This window comes from Mustelus asterias, chromosome 3 (genome assembly GCF_964213995.1).
Source record: "Mustelus asterias chromosome 3, sMusAst1.hap1.1, whole genome shotgun sequence".
Taxonomy (NCBI): Eukaryota; Metazoa; Chordata; class Chondrichthyes; order Carcharhiniformes; family Triakidae; genus Mustelus; species Mustelus asterias.
The window spans coordinates 43,189,988-43,206,607 of record NC_135803.1 but is presented as its reverse complement, the minus strand read 5'-3'; the positions used below and the strand labels follow the sequence as shown (position 1 = coordinate 43,206,607).

General features: G+C 40.7%; 1 protein-coding gene across 6 annotated transcripts in view; it reads left to right on the top strand.

The window, feature by feature from the left end:
- Positions 1-16,620, top strand: part of naaladl2 (N-acetylated alpha-linked acidic dipeptidase like 2) — a 902,781-nt gene that overhangs the window by 476,535 nt on the left and 409,626 nt on the right. The window lies entirely within an intron of this gene.

Sequence of the window (16,620 nt, the reverse complement as noted above, 5' to 3'; positions counted from 1 at the left end):
GAATATAAAACTGATAAAAACAAAAAGGACCTCCAGATCTATTGGCAAGTGGTCTTGTATCAAATTATCTATAAAATATCTGACCATGTCTAATGCTTCTACTTTCATTTCTACAATTTATAGAGCTCATGGTCTCCATTGCAATGTTATTGAATTATATAAATTAAGACAATCTTGCTACTTCTTTTTGTTTATGAACAATACACTTTTTAACATTTGCCAAGCAACTGGAGTTAAGAGTCAAAATTCTCAACAAATTTACTTCAAGGTTACTGATACTAACATTTGATTTTGTGTAGTCTTGGTGTCTAGTTAATCTCTTTATTCTCAGAGACCACAACAATAACTGCTGTGGACAGACAGATGTGATGCAGAGTGTACTGAAGTTGGAATTGCCTCCGTGTTACAGACGGATTTTCTGACATACTTAAAGCCAAAACCCTATTTCCACGATTGGTGTTGAAGTTACGGTGGAATGGGAGAAACTCAAAAATTCCTGATAATTATTGTAGCAGGGTGCTTAAATCTCCATCTGATCTATAGCATACCAAATCTGAAATGTTCAATGATCTCATGGGTCCCTTTTTAAAAGGAATAAAAGATTCTCAGATCATAGTCAGCATCCTTTGGTACTTGTGTTCCACACTGTGTTTTTGAAGAAATAATTTGTGCTATAAATGTAATTTTCTTTTGATGAAAGTCTTCCTGTTAATATTGAATTGGCGTTTGGAGCAAAGCACAAGTAAACTCATGATCTAGTGGACGATATTAAACAGTCGTCCAGCATGATGCATTTTCACACCTTCGCCGGAATTCTACCGCCTCGCCCGCCACGGAATCGGTGCGGGCGAGGAGCGGACAACGGAAATGTCCATTGACCTCAGGCGGACATTTCTGGTCTCGGGCGAGGCCATAAAATCCCGCCCCTTGTGTCAACCTGCAGAGCCTCATTCATGGATATCAACAATGGGTTAGCGACAAAGAAAACATTGCGGTAAATGAATTTGCAGCAGGCTACAGGAGATAAAGACATGACCCTTCATCAAAGGGTCAGCTCTGACAAAGGGTCATCTAGACTCGAAACATTGGCTTTATTCTCTCTCTACAGATATTGTCAGACTTCCTGAGTTTTTGCAGCATTTTTTGTTTTTGCAGGTACAGGAGAAATGGCCAATTATGCAGAAGGGAAAGTAGACTCTTGTTCTGGTGGAGAGGAACTAGGCTTAGTAACTTAGCTCAAATCAAACAGAATGGCAAGGTTGTTCACAGGCTTGTTCAGTTTTAGAGATGATGTCAGATCTGTACAAATCATTGGTTAGACTGCATTATAAATATAGCGTCCACTTTTTAGAACATAGAACATAGAAAAACTACAGCATAAACAGGCCCTTCAGCCCACAAGTTGCGCCGGTCATGTCCCTACCTACCTAAGCCTATATATAGGCTTACCTATAACCCTCAATCATATTAAGTCCCATGTACTCATCCAGAAGTCTCTTAAAAGACCCTATCGAGTTTGCCTCCACCACCATTGACGGCAGCCGATTCCACTCACCCACCACCCTCTGAGTGAAAAACATATCCCTGACATCTCCTCTGTACCTACTCCCCAGCACCTTAAACCTGTGTCCTCTCATAGCAGCCATTTCAGCCCTGGGAAAAAGCCTCTGAGAATCCACCCGATCTATACCTCTCAACATCTTGTACACCTCTATCAGGTCACCTCTCATCCTTCGTCTCTCCAAGGATAAAAGACCGAGCCACCCAATCCAGGCAACATCCTTGTAAATCTTCTCTGCACTCTTTCAATAATTTCTACAGCCTTCCTGTAATGAGGCGACCAGAACTGAGCACAGTACTCTGTAATGTCCTGTTTTAGAAAAAATGCCAAATCCATGGGAAGTGGGTAAAAGAGATTCATTGGGATGATACCAGGGATAAAGAGGTATTATGTATAAGGAGAGATTAGAGAAACTGACGCTCCTTTTATTAGAACTTTAAAAATGTTTAGAAGGAAATCTGATAGAGATATACAAATTATAAAAGGTTTTGATGAGGTAAGTAGGAAAAATCATTTTCACCGGATGGTGAGTTGGCAAGTAGAGAGTATGAGTTTATGGTCATCATTCATAGAAAGACTGGAAGAATTTATAGCGTGGAATGTTATTAGGGTATTGCCCGTCTTAACGGAAGCAAAAGCAAATCCAGAATTTCTAATAGCTTTTAAAAAAGAAATGAATAAATGCTTGAAAAAGAAACATTTAAAACAAATGGGAAAAGAGCTGGCGATTCGGACCAGTTAGATAACCCTATCAGAATACTAGTGCAATTACAATCATAGAATCCATACAGTGCAGCAGGAGACCATTCAGCCATCGAGCCCGCATCGTCAACAATCTCACTCAGGTCCTATCCCTGTAACCCCACGTATTTACCCTGCTAGTCCCCCTGGCACTAATTGGCATGGCCAATCAACCTAACCTGCACATCTTTGGAGTGTGGGAGGAAACCGGAGCACCCGGAGGAAACCCACGGGGAGAATATGCAAACTCCACACAGACAATGGCCCGAGGCCAGAAGTGAACCCAGGTCCCTGGCGCTGTGAGGCAACGGTACTGACCACTGTGCCATATTGTTTCTGACTGCCCTGCAAAGACCTGTGATTATGTTGCTCTCAATTTCCAGACTTATGAAATTCATGATGTCATAGTTATAGAATAATTTGTTGCAACAACTTACTTGTGTGAGTACTCATTCAACCATGAAATGCTCAGACTTGCCATAAATGTATAAGCTATATTCTATGGTGTGAAAATGTATTTCCTTATCAATTCCCGTCTTTGTTTCTGAAAATAAGACTTTAAAAAAAACTTGTTCAGAATTATTTCTGCAATTATAGAGTATGTGTAATGTATTCATAACCTCAAGTATATCCAAAGAGTTCCTTTCTCTTCAGCAAAAATTATCCATGTAAACAAAACTATAATGAGTTAGTTTGTCAGTCATCCGAATGAATGTGTGAGACACGGATTTTTGCACAATGTTATCAACCCTTCAGCATTTTCAATAGTCATTACTTAACAGCATTCAAACCTGATAGTTTTGGTTGTGTGGAAAGCTTCTTCATGATGTAGCACTGTTTGCGTAACAGTTAAAGTCACTCCTGCAGAACAAGTAGTTCATTTGAAAAGATGACTAATCACAGCCTCATTATTGCAGCATTTCAAGCAATTTAGCCGTAATTACTTTGGTACTTTCTACTTTCAACCCCAGTGTTTTAATGCACAACAGGGTGTGCTTCCTTTTTTAATGTTGCAGTAATTTTCTATTGACCCTTTCCAAGGTCAGGGATTGCTTACTTCCCAGCTTTGGTCGGCAGTCTATGTGGTGGCAACCCACAGCATTTTCTTCCGGCCTCCTTTGTTGCTCTGTGTTCTTTATCTTGATCTGAACATTTTATGAATTGTTGCAGTCTTTTGCGATCTCGTTAACTATATCTCCTCAAATAGATGAAAGTATTTAATTCCTTCTCAGAAATAATTTATTTACATTTAGAAAATTAGTTAACATGGAAACAACAATTCCAAATTGATGACCAATTCTACCGAATGTGTCCAGAACACAACAAACTACAAATACTGTTGACAAAGAACCTTATACACTTTGGCATGGCACTAACATTTTCCTTTCTCTCATCTCTATGTTGCTGTGTCCTATGTCTTTGATTCACTTCTTTCTGTTTAAATAACACAAAAACATATCCTGATAGAGGAAGGCACAAGAGATAATATGAATAAAAGCCCTCAATCTTCACAAAACTTGCTTGAATGGCCAATGGCAATAAAATGCCCTAAAGCACATGCTTTGTAACACACAACAAACACATGCTAACAGATTCTTTGCATCCATTTGTACACCCACATATTCTGTGTAAGTACAAACTACAATAACTCGTCTACAATGCAAGGGTAAAGCTTTGAGAAATTCAAAACTTGCCTATACTGTATAAACACTATGGTTTTCAAACTGAGATCTGTCTAGACTTTCTGGGAGTCCAGAAATGATCTCTCTAGCAGCAGAGGGAGAGAAAAACAGAAGGGGGAAAAGAGAAGATACACAAAGCAGGTTGTCCATTTTAGATGAATAACAGTAGTTGGTGTTACTTTCCTACCAGTATCTAACTGGATGTCCACCCCTGAGGCTCCTGAATAATCTAGAATTTCTGCTTTAGATGTCATTAACAACTTAGGTACAATTTCACCCAAAATTACACTCATTTTCCAAGCTGCCCTCGATTTTGCTCAAACGTGTGTATATGACAATTTGCCACGAACTTATGCAGTTGGTCAGCATTTCAGAATGTACTTTTTTTAATTGTTTGCTTTCAAAAATACTCCATGGTATAATTTAGGAACAGGTACTCAGCGTAGCTTTATTAATGCATCAGAAAATGGGTTATCACAGAGAAAATGCATTTTAATCAGTATCTGATCCACACTATTTTAATCCTATTTTAAATAACTTCAATGAAACTATTCAGAAACATTTGCTCATTATATTGGTGTCCAGTACAAAATCACTCAGTATTTTTTTAAAGTATTCAAAATCTTTTAACTTGTCCCTTACACCTTAAATAGTGCTTATTCTATAAGCTCCCTCAAAAGCCCACAAACTATGATTAATAAGGTCATAGCCAATTTTGTGGATGGGGCCAGCTCTGGATCAAACTCAATTTGTGCTGGATCTAAGTTGTGCTTGAAATTCCAGAACCTTTGCATTGGCTTGGCAAATTGGGGGTAAATTACACTAAAAAAAGTAGCCCAGCCGATTGGAAACTGCTGCCCCTTGACTTCAGGATGAAGTTTCTGACTGAGGCAGGATTCATTTGCAAATGACATTTACATATACTTTCACCCACAACTGGAGATATTTTATCGACCCAAATATTTCAATAATCTTCATATAACACAATGAAAGGATGCTTGATGCTTTATGAAATTGGTAGAATAGAGCTGCACCTGCTCTATCATTGCTCAATTGGTTACTCATGTAGATGGGGATGGGTGGGCATCAGTTAGCTCAGTTGGCTGGATGGCTGCTTAGTGATGCAGAGTGACGCTGACTGTACGGGTTCAATTCCTGTACTAGCTGAAGTTATTCAAGATCGCCTTCTCAATCTTGCCTCTCGCCTGAGGTGTGGTGATCCTCAGGTTAAATCACCACCAGTCAGCTCTTTCCCTCAAAGAGGAGTCTATAGTCATCTGGGACAATGACGACTTTACCTTTCACTCGTGTAGATGGTGAGAAGCAAGCTGGGAACAAGTTACTTGTGGATGAAATATTTAATTTTTTGTGTATTTTCTCTTTTCATTCTGATGACTATCGCATTACTATTGTGACAAAACAATAACATTGTATAGTGTTTGATCTTTCTACATCTCTTATTGTTTACATAAAACAGCTCCTTTCATAAAGAGTCAAGTATAGATTTGCACAGTTTGTGCGTGGATTGCCTTTCCCCAGTTACTGAGCTTATAATTGCACTTGTGAAAGATTCAATGTAATAATGATATTAATGGTTTCAGGTACATTTTAATTGTACTGACCTGCTTTTTGCATAATATTTCAAACATAAATGAAGAACAATACCAAAAAGTGTTTACTCTCAATGTAACATAACACATTTTACTCTGAGGCAACAAATTCAGAAGGCTGATCCAATATTTAGAAACCTGACTCTTGAAAATAAAATGAAGAGCTTCCTCATTATGGTTTTGGTTGCTCCATCAAAGTATCATATTGTTTCTTTCCGTGCAGCAAACTTCTATTAGCATGAGAAGATGATGAGCAGAGAAAAAGTCCTCTCTGATTAAGAATTATGTTGTGTCTCATTTACGAGTTTCTGTGGTGCCCCAGCAGGAAGTCGACCACTTCTTCTGGTTGGGGTAATGTGTGTGTTTCAGTGGATTGGGGAGTGAAAGGAAAGAATTTATGAAATGGTTGAGGAAGAAATTGCAAACTGTGAGGACTTTATATAAATGGAGCCTTTGGTCAGGATTGACTGTGCCCCTGATGCTAAGGACGAAAGCAAGGGGAAAACTGCATTGGTTGGCAGCAGAACACAGTATCACATTTTATGTGTGGCAGAAAACTTAGGACAGTGGCCTATATTCCCAAACTGCTGGCACAATCAGAGGGCTGGCAGCTCAGCAACCTCAACAGCGCCATCATGAGCAATGGCCAATTCTGAGGCTGCACCTAAAGGAAGAGGACTCGAAACCAGGGGCACCTTGGGCCAATCAGGCAGTCTCTGGCAAGGGGTGAAGGGGGGTCGCTGCGGGCCAAAGAGTGCTCAAAAGGAAGGCCCCCCCTAGAGCTTGCTGGGAGGCCGCTATGGTATAGCTGGAAATCTCCCCACACAGTGGGGCCAACCCTCACCTCAACCACTTGTAAAATGTCAGCAGAGTCAGGAAGAAGCCCTTAGTTAGCCACTTAACTCACTCTATTGGGTTCCAGCAGACTCTCTGCCATCATTTCCACTGCTGACAAAATGGTATAGTGGTGGGAAAGTAGCAAGCAATCCATCAACACTTTCACACAGCATTCCTGCCTCTGAACCCATTCCCATAGGCACTGTAAACTTCAAACCTTTGTGTTTTTAATGCATGATCACAATTTTTACTTGACACTGATTACACAATAACCAGCAAAAGTGCCTTGTTGGAAACATATTGTGCAACAGTTTAACACGATGCTGGAGCCGTCCTGCATAATGTTCCTCAGTTACAGTTCATTTACAAGTTCTTTATGCAAAGCTATATTTACATAGTAAAGCAGAGTCTCTGATAATTGGCCTTCCCTGAAGGACCCCCTGGGTCAGTAAATGAAGATCCTGAGTTATTGACGGGTATGGAAGTAATGCGACCAGTGTTACCAGAGAAGGCGATGGCCTAGTGGTATTATCACTGATCTATTAATCCAAAACTCAGCTAATGTTCTAGGGACCAGGATTCAGATCCCACCACGGCAAATTATTGAATTTGAATTCAATAAAAAAATATCTGGAATTAAGAATCTACTGATGATCATAGAACCAGTGTCAAAGAACAATGCAGCACAGGAACAGGCCCTTCGGCCCTCCAAGCCCACGCCGCGCCCTGGTCCAAACTAGACCATTCTTTTGTCGATTGTCAGAAAAACCCATCTGGTTCACTGATGTCCTTTAGGGAAGGAAATCTGCTGCCCTCACTCGGTCTGGCCTACATGTGTCTCCAGAGCCACAGCAATGTGGCTGATTCTCAACTGCCCTCCACGGGCAACTAGGGATGGGCAATAAATGCTGGCCAGCCAGTGATGCCCAAGTCCCATGAATGAATTTTAAAAAAACATACCATTATTCAGTGTTCACTCATGAAGTCATCTTGCTCATCGAAATTAGAGTGCTATAGAAACCTCCAAAAACATTTACCACCTTCAGCAATTTAACTGCTGCAATTTAGTTATATTAATGTTTTTTAAAACTTCAATATATAAAAATGAATGCCCTCCTCGGCCATGGAAACTAATATAGGGAACACAATGTAACTGAATGTCAATGCTACTTCAAATGGTTCAAAAAAAATACACCAGCTTAGAATTTTGTTTTTTTAATTAGAAATCTAACTTTAAGAATCCAATTTCAGCCCAAGCTCATCTTGCATATCTTTGCAGTGAGGTAGAACCCTGAGCCCTGGCTGGGGGCAGGGAGTAGGGGGCGAGGAACCAGGGGAGGGGGTGTTCACTGGGGCACCCTCAGGGGACGGGCACCTTGGCAGCCAATGAGAATGTGTGCCCACCCAGGCCACTGGGAAGGAGGTCTTATTCCAAGAAGTTTCTCAGAAATATCAGTAACAACAGGCCATGAAAGCCTGAGTATCTTGAGGTATTGGCGCTCACCTGTGTCAAAGGAGCTGATCCTATAGCTGTTTTGCGGTGTGGGTGGGCGGGGCGAAACACCTTTTTCTATCTGAATCTCAGTGTTCATCCCCTCTGCCTTATGGAGGGGAATGTGGCTGAGGAGACAACAGCTGCTGCTTCTACTAATGGTTTCCTTGTTCCACATCAGAGACACAAGGTGCAGCGACAGATGCTGCTCCCATGCCACACTGAAGGCTTAAGGTGAGTGAAGTGCTGCAGGTGACTTCCAAGATGTTGGCAATTGTCTGTCAGCCAGTGAAAGCATTCTCTGAGAAGGAATGTTGCGAGTAGCAGTTTCTCACTTGGTCATGGCTGGAGCTCTTCAGTTTTAATGTACAAATACTTCCCAGTTTTTCCATTTCACTGAAGAAGCTCTTCCCATTGTGCACTTACCTGGTTGACCCTGACAACTTGCTAACAGGATGGGAAAGTGGTACCTTGAGTGGATAACTGAGGGTTAAAGCAGTACTAAATAACCTACTTAATTACTTCAATTACTTACCTGACAGCTGCATGTGAGTGCCCTGGCTTCAGTCCTGGCCTGGTGAACACCAGAAGAGGTGGGATCATGTCAGGATTCCAAACCAATGTCAATTTTGAGGATTTAATTCCCCGCACACAGCCAAAACTAACTCCCTTTGTCTGGGAAAATTCCACACAATGACTTCAAACTTTCCGATATCTAACTGGAAGACATTTCTGCTCATCCAGTGTGATACATCAGATAAACAGTTTGACAGTTTTGGAGTCCAGAGGGATGGGTTCTGAGGTAGAGCTGGGTGTCACCAATGCGCACCTAAAAACTGACATTGTGATTCCAAATAATGTGACTGAGGGCAGCATGTAGATGAGAAATAGGAGTTGGCCAAGGATAGATCCTTGGAGAACAGGGTAGGAAACAGTGTGGGTATGGGAAACGAAGCTAAGGAAGGTGAATGGAACAAGACAAAGGAGCGTCCCATCCAGCTAGTCAACAGATTGAAAGTGGATGGTGTGGCCAACTATATGGGCTGCAGACAGGTTGAAAAGGATGAGGAATAATAGTTTACCTTTGTCATAGTCACAATGGATGTCATTTATGACTTTGGTAAGAGCTGTTTCACTACAGAGGCAGAGATGAAGGCCTGATTGGAGAGCTTCAAACATGGAATTTGAGGGAAGATGGGACGTGTTGAGAGGAAAGGGAAGTTGGAGATGACGTGGCAGCTTTTGCAAGGGTTGTTGGGGGGGGCGGGGTCGAGGGTTATTTCTTTTTTTCACAAGTGGATTGATTATCGCAGATTTGTGTGAGAGAATAACAGTTCCTGAAGAGAAAGAACTGTTCACAATGTCAGCAGACATGGGGGCAAATTTTGCTGTTCCGCCCGTCACAGGAATCGGAGCAGGTGAGGGGGGAGGGTGGAACCGTGGAAAGGTCTGTTGACATCAGGCAGGATTTTCCGGTTTCGGGGCGAGCGCGGCCAGAGAATTCCACTCATGGGATCAGGAAGAGAAGTTGGGTGGTCACCAGTTTACTGGGAACATGTTTGAGTGGGCAGGAGCTGAATCTAATGGGCATGATGAGCTTAAAGAGAGCATGAGAAGAATGAGGAAAGAAATTAGTGAAAAATGAGAGTTCAAAGCTAGGACGGAGAGGAACATTCGAGGAAGTTTGGCCTACTGGGCCAGGGGAATAGAGGGAAGAATCTGACGAAGTGGATCAAATGGTCTAAATTTTTGTGATAAAGTAGTCCATGAGTTTGTTGCCGTTGTTGATAGAAGAAATGGGAGAGAAGAGATTAAGAAAATGACTTGCCATCGAACAAAGAAGCTGGAGACAAAATGAATTTAGTTGTATTGTGTTGAAAATATTTGACAACATATTTTTTGACTTCATAATGACCTCAAAATTAGCCAAGGTCTTTAATTTGGACATAGGAAATCTGGCAGTGACCTGTTCTCTGATAAAACCTGAACACTCACAATTCCTATGACCAATCAACATGTGAGGAATAGAAAGATTGAACAGAGCGCTGAGGATTTAAATATAATATGGACTCTCATGCTGAGTAGCAGTTATTCACTATTAGTTATTGATATGCTAATGCTTATTTTGTAAAATGTCAAAACTAAATCATCTTTTCAGGACTTAACAATGAAGACTGGCATATAAATTAAACTTTGCATACTCTTAAGTACACTGTCTACGCTCTGAAGTAAATCATAGGTTTCATAGATTCAGAAGCGCTGGAAGCTGTGCTCAAGACTTCTTGCACACACACAATAGAAAGCTCCTCTTAAATAATAAAAGTAAGTGGAGGAAATTAATATTCCGGAGGATGCAGGCCAGTTGAGCAGCACTCAGCATGAAATTAGCTCATTCTTTTATATGATTGACGGCTTTTTGCTACCTACTCTCTTTCTGTCTTCCCTTCCCTTTCTTGTTGGACCAGGGCTGAAATTAACTAAAGCAGACTGTCACAGTCCAGAGAAAACTTTTTTTCCCAAGTGGACGCCTGCAAATATTTATAGAGCTTCCTTTTTTAAATAACTGGTTCGCATTATTAACTTGGATCGAAGAAATTAATTCATTCTAGTTGTTGTTAGACCTATTGTCCTACGCTTTGACTGGTATCAAAGTCAATACAACGAAGTGTCAGGATCAGAATATAGTTTAATTCCCAGGTCTCTCAGAAAAGGTACCCATGAGGGTGCATAAATTTCAATGACATCGTGTTATAATAAGTCAAATATTTTTGTCCATTAGAAATTCCTGTCTGCTTGTACAATTATAACCTGCAATTGGTATGTACAACTGACTGACTAAGGAACTCACAGAGTTGGTCAAAGAATTTGGGACAAATTGAGCAATTTAGTTGATTAATTTTGTCTTTAATTAGTAGGTATTCCATACATTCTGTTTCTGCTTCCGAGAAGATCAGTTGGTTGTGCAGAGATATAAAAACAAATTTTCCCATAAGATTTGTCTTCAGTGCTTATTAAAATAATGGTAAATCTGAGCCTGTCATCACGGTTAATGATTTGTATTGTGTGTTTTTTCATTTGTGGCATATTTAAACCAAACAAGATTTTTTTATATGATTGAAACTTTTGGGATGTGATACCTCCTGGTAACACACTTAACACAAGTCTTCTTACTGAAATCAGTGTCTCTGATTGCTGACGGTATTAATCTGAGAGATGACTTAGGTACTTTGACAACTGAATTTGTGTGCATTTTTAATACGCAGGCTGATGATTATGGAACTGCCTTGTCCATCAAAACCAGAGGTCAATGAGGACCTTTTAAGATGCACTTTGTTTCTTTAAGCAAAATGAACTGCATCCTTCTCCGTTCGGTAACATTTTTGAAATCTATTTCATTTTAATCAGGCCTTGAAAATTCTATCTCTTTGTTTTAAATTGGTTCAATTTATCACAAAATGTGAGAAATTCATGCTGGTTTTGCATGTTAATTGAACACCATTGACAGATATGCTTGCTCAGTGGGAAAAAGATGTCTCTTGGGTTATTTAGAAACCTTGTACTGTGTTGTGAAGTTCCATTGCCTTATACTTTCAAATTTGCATTCTTATTTGAATATTGCATACTTTTGGGAGTTGACATTCCAACCCATTTCATTGAATGTGTGGCTGCTTTTAAAAAAACCCAGAGAATATGAATGAGCATTGTAATTGATAATAGCCTAATATGCTGATGAACCTACCAGAAAGGTTTCCTTCACAGCAAAGACAGAAGAGTAAGCAAGAAGATGGATAAGAGTAGTTTAATAATCACAATCAAATTAACCCCTTGATAGTATGGCAGTGTCAATTAACTCCTCAACCACCTCCTCCCCCCTACCCCCCACCCTCCTCCCCCACCATGGGGCGCTTTCCCTGGCACGATCTTCCAGTCCTGTCAATGTCTACAGTGTTTTATGTGATTCGCCTGTCCTGCTGTTGGGTAACTTGCTGCGGGAGATTTCCTTCAGTAGGATTGGAAAATCCCAGCCATGGATATATCTTTCTCTGTCTATAATCATTGACAGGAGCGTAGGACTTAGGAGTAGGGTCATTCGGCCTTTTGAAACCGCTCCGCATTCAGTAAGATCATGGCTGATCTGGTTGTAGTCTCAACTCTGCTTTCCTGTCTGCCCCCCATAATGCTTGACTTCCTTGTCTATCAAAAACCTATCTAACCTCGTCTTGAATAAATTCAATGAGCCAGCCACTGCTCTCTGAGCAAGAGAATTCCAGATACTAATGGCCCTCTGAGAGAAAATAATTCTCCTCATGTCCATTTTTAAAACGGAGACCTTATATATACCAGGAATGGGTGGGTCATCCAACGAGGAAAGTTTGGAGAGGTCAGGTTTGTATCTGCTAGAGCTTAGAAGAATAAGATCGAAACCTTTAAGATCGTAAAAGGTATTATTGCCCGGATGGATGTGGAGAGGATATTTTGTTTTGTCGGAGAATGTAGAACAAGGGGTCACTGTTTAAAAATAAGGGGTTGCTCATTTAAGATGGTGGTAAGTATTTTCACTCAGAAGATTGAGAGTCTCTGGAACTCTCTTTCTGAAAAGGGACTGGAAGTAGTATCTTTGAATATTTTTAAGGCAAAGCTAGATAGATTCTTGATTAACAAGGTGATCGAGGGTAAGCAGGTTGAGTTTATAATCAGATCAGCCATGATCTTATTGAATGTTGAAGCAGGCTCGAGGGGCCGGGACACCTACTCCCCCTAACTCATATGTTTAGAAGTTCCCTTTTCCCAGAATTGTTTAACACCTTTTTTTATAATTTTATGCCTGTTACATTTTAAAAGTAAACTCACACTATCTTTCCTCATCTATTTACATTCGTCCAATTATAGTTCCCTTTTGAAATGCAATAGCCAATGTCAAAGCACTTTTCTCTTTGCCTTACCTAAATTCTGATACAAATTCTCCTGGCACCCTCAGTTCATCAACATACTAAACCACTTGCTTTTGAGCCTTTCTTATTGATGTTTGTCCTTTGCAGGCTTTTTATCTCTATCCCATTAAAGCAGCCAGGCCCCCATCAGCATTTCTTCCAGTATATACCAAAAGAAGCTCTAAAAATATTTACAAAAACAAGAAATGCTAAAACTTTTTCTTCCCCCAGAAAAATATTTTTTCACTGTTGAACGAAACATATATAAAAGGCCTTGCATTTAGCATACTAGATGCATCATGTTCACAATGTTACACATTTCATTACAAGGGTAAAACTAGAGAGTAAGAAGACAGTCACTGACCTGGAACCTTATTATACAAGCAGCAACAATATCCTCTATCCACTGACTGAAAGGAGCAGGCTACAAGTGACTGCAGCTACCTGGCGTTAACTGTTCAGAGCTGTGCTTTAAAGGCACATACCCAACTTCCCAGTTAGATGTACCCCAGGCCATAAACTACATATGAACAATGCTAAGGGAGAATGTTTTTCAAATTCTGATTTAAAATTTTTGACTTGGCCTTGCAATTACCTTTCTCTTTTATGGGATTTGGGTGCTGCAGGCTGGCTAGCATATATTGCCCATCCTTAATTGCCCTTTAAGGGCATTAAAGTGTCAACCACATTGCTGTGGGTCTGGAGTTACATGTAGGCCAGACCAGGTAAGGACAGCAGATTTCTTTCCCTAAAGGATACGAGTGAACTAGATGGGTTTTTGTGACAATCGACAAGTCCAGATTTTTTAAGATTCAAATTTCATGATCTGCCATGGTGGGATTTGAACTCGGGTCGTCAGAGCATTCTCTTGTATCTCTGGATTACTGGTTCAGTGATAATACCACTGCCTCATGTATTTTTTTGTACTTGGGTATCTACTTTTAGTCAGAAGTAGAATAAATACATTTCACTCAATACAATCTGTCAAGTTATATTATTCACTGAATTCTATTTGTTAAAATGTTCAGAAATCAAACACCACCTGCCTGTTTTCTCTCGGAGGCAAAGCAAGAACTTTCATTTATAAAACCCCAGGGGACATCTGAAGCTGCCTCATAACCATGAATTCCCTTTGAAATTTAGGTACTTTTCAGTTAGAGTTTCTCATCAACCTCTGTGGAATATGCATCAAACTTGAAGCACAGATCAGAAATGGATGGGAGTTTTTGGTTCAGTTTAAAAGGGAGAGCTGGGTGGCCATAAGCCCTGAAGTAGGCCGCAGACATGGAGAGATTTTCCAGCCAGGCCTCATTTCCATAAAATTCGCGAGACTACCTGGCCTGCCAGCAGGATCAGGGATTAATTTGGCAGGAGGGCACAGCTGGGGACCTGTAGGATCGGGAGTAGTTTGTCCCATGAATGTCAGTCACACAGTGCTAAGCGAGAAATCTGAGGATGGAGCCTACTATCCCTTGGCGAGTTAAGTGCTGGCCCAGATGCTTATTAAATGTTGAGAGAGTATCTGCCTCCACCACCCTCTGAGGCAGTGCATTTCATATTTCCACCACCTTCTGGGTGGAAAGAAAATCCTCAGATTCCCTGTAAACCACTTACTCCTCACTTTAAACCTATGTCCTCTGATCTCCGGTACCTCTGCCATGAGGAAAAGATTCTTTTGGATTACCCTATCTATGCCTCTCATAATTTTGTACACCTCTATCATATTCCCCCCTCAGCCTCCTCTGCTCCAGGGAAAACAAACCCAATCTATCCAGTCTCTCCACATAGCTGAAAATTTCCATTCAGGACAAAATCCTGGTGAATCTCATCTGCACCCTCTCCAGTGCAATTGCGTCCTTCCGATAGTGTGGCGACCAGAACTGCGCACAATATTCCATCTGTGGTCTAACCAATGTTTTAGTAAATTATACCAAGGCCTCTCTGCTCCTACATTCTATGCCCCAGCTAATAAAGGCAGGCATTCTTCATCAAGCATAGAGGCCTGAATAACCATGCATGACATTCATTATGAATAAATGCGACATGGTGGCAAAGTGGTTCGCACTGCTGCCTCACAGCTCCAGGGACCTGGGTTTGATTCCCGGCTTGGGTCACTGTCTGTGTGGAGTTTGCACATTCTCCACGTACCTGAATGGGTTTCCTCCGGGTGCTCCGGTTTCCTCCCAGAGTCCAAAGATGTGTGGGTTAGGTTGATTGGCTACACTAAAATTGTCCCTTTAGTGTCCTGGGATGTGTAGGTTAGAGGGATTAGTGGGGTAAATATGTGGGGTTACGGGGATAGAGCCTGGGAGGGACTGTTGTCGGTGCAGACTCAATGGGCTAAATGGCCTCCTTCTGCATTGTAGGGATTCTGTGAAATGCACATTTTTGGATATGCAGGTGGCACCCTTTAAATAGATGCATTTTTCAATCTGCCAATGTTAATGAGAATTTAATGAAAGTTTCATTGTCAACATCTCTGCCCCTCTTCCTCTCGCTTCTCCAAATCTACCTCTTTAAAACCAAACCTTTAGTCATCTACTCTAATATTTCCCTGTGTGGCTTGGTGTCATATTTTGTTTCGTGCTGCTCCCGTTTATTAGATTGGGGCATTTTAAGGCATTAAAGGTGCAGTACAAAAGCAAGTTGTTGTTACTAATTAAATTCATTTCAAGTTGCTTTCTCAAAGCAACTTGAAAAATGTCGTATTTGACCTTATTTTGCCTGATTGTTCAGTGCTGGGCCAGAATGATTTCATGTTAGCTCAGTTGGGCCTTCAAAGATTCATTCTAAATGAGTGCAGTGGAAACTGTTATTTCACATGATCTGATGTTCATTAATTCCAGTGAGTTCCTCTGCATCAACCATTATATTTATGGTAATTTCTCTCAATTTAATTGCCTATAAATCCAATTCAATGTGTCTCATGCAGGCAGCAACCTTTAATAATTGACTTGGTACCATGTTCTCCAAACTAGTCCTCGTGCTGAAATAACTATTTTATAAATTGATTCAACTTTATTTGCTTCATTGTCTTTTGAGGTTTAAAAGTTTTACATGTAATATATATCTTGCAGTTCAAGATATAGCATGTTCTTATTATCGTCTCTGAGCCACCTTGAAAGAAATCACCACATAATAACTTTATAAAATCTTAAGAAATGTATTGAATATTATAGGAACAGCTCATTTTCTCTCAATGAGAGCTCCACAGCAGCTTCCTGGGCCAACAAATGCAAGACAATGAAGGCTGTTATCTCTGTAATGGTCATATCTCTAGCACAAGCTAAAACAAGACATTGCTAGACCTGATAGAGGGGTGGGAGGTGACCTCATGGCCCATTCGTAAACAAGCTGTCAGAAAATTTAACAGGACATCCGAACAGGCACGAGACGCAAGATGACTTTATTGTCTTTTGATGGAAATAGAGGAATTACCTTGAATTCAGTCCCATGCCAATGGACAACTGAATAAATGATTGGAATAAGCCTCCCAGAAATAAGGTATAAGCAAACACTGAAGTGAGTGAGGAAAATCACTTTGGATAAAAGACAGCTTCTCAAGGTGGCTCCAACAACTTGGTTCGCACTGGGGGACTTCGGGCAGAGGAGCGAATTTCAAAATTATCCATGCTGGCTCCAGCCAAACACCTTATTTAGCTCAAGAAGACTGAATAAACTGCCGCTTAACATAAGAACATAAGAGCAGGAGTAGGCCATCTGGCTCCTCGAGCCTGCTCCGCCATTCAATAAGATCATGGCTGAT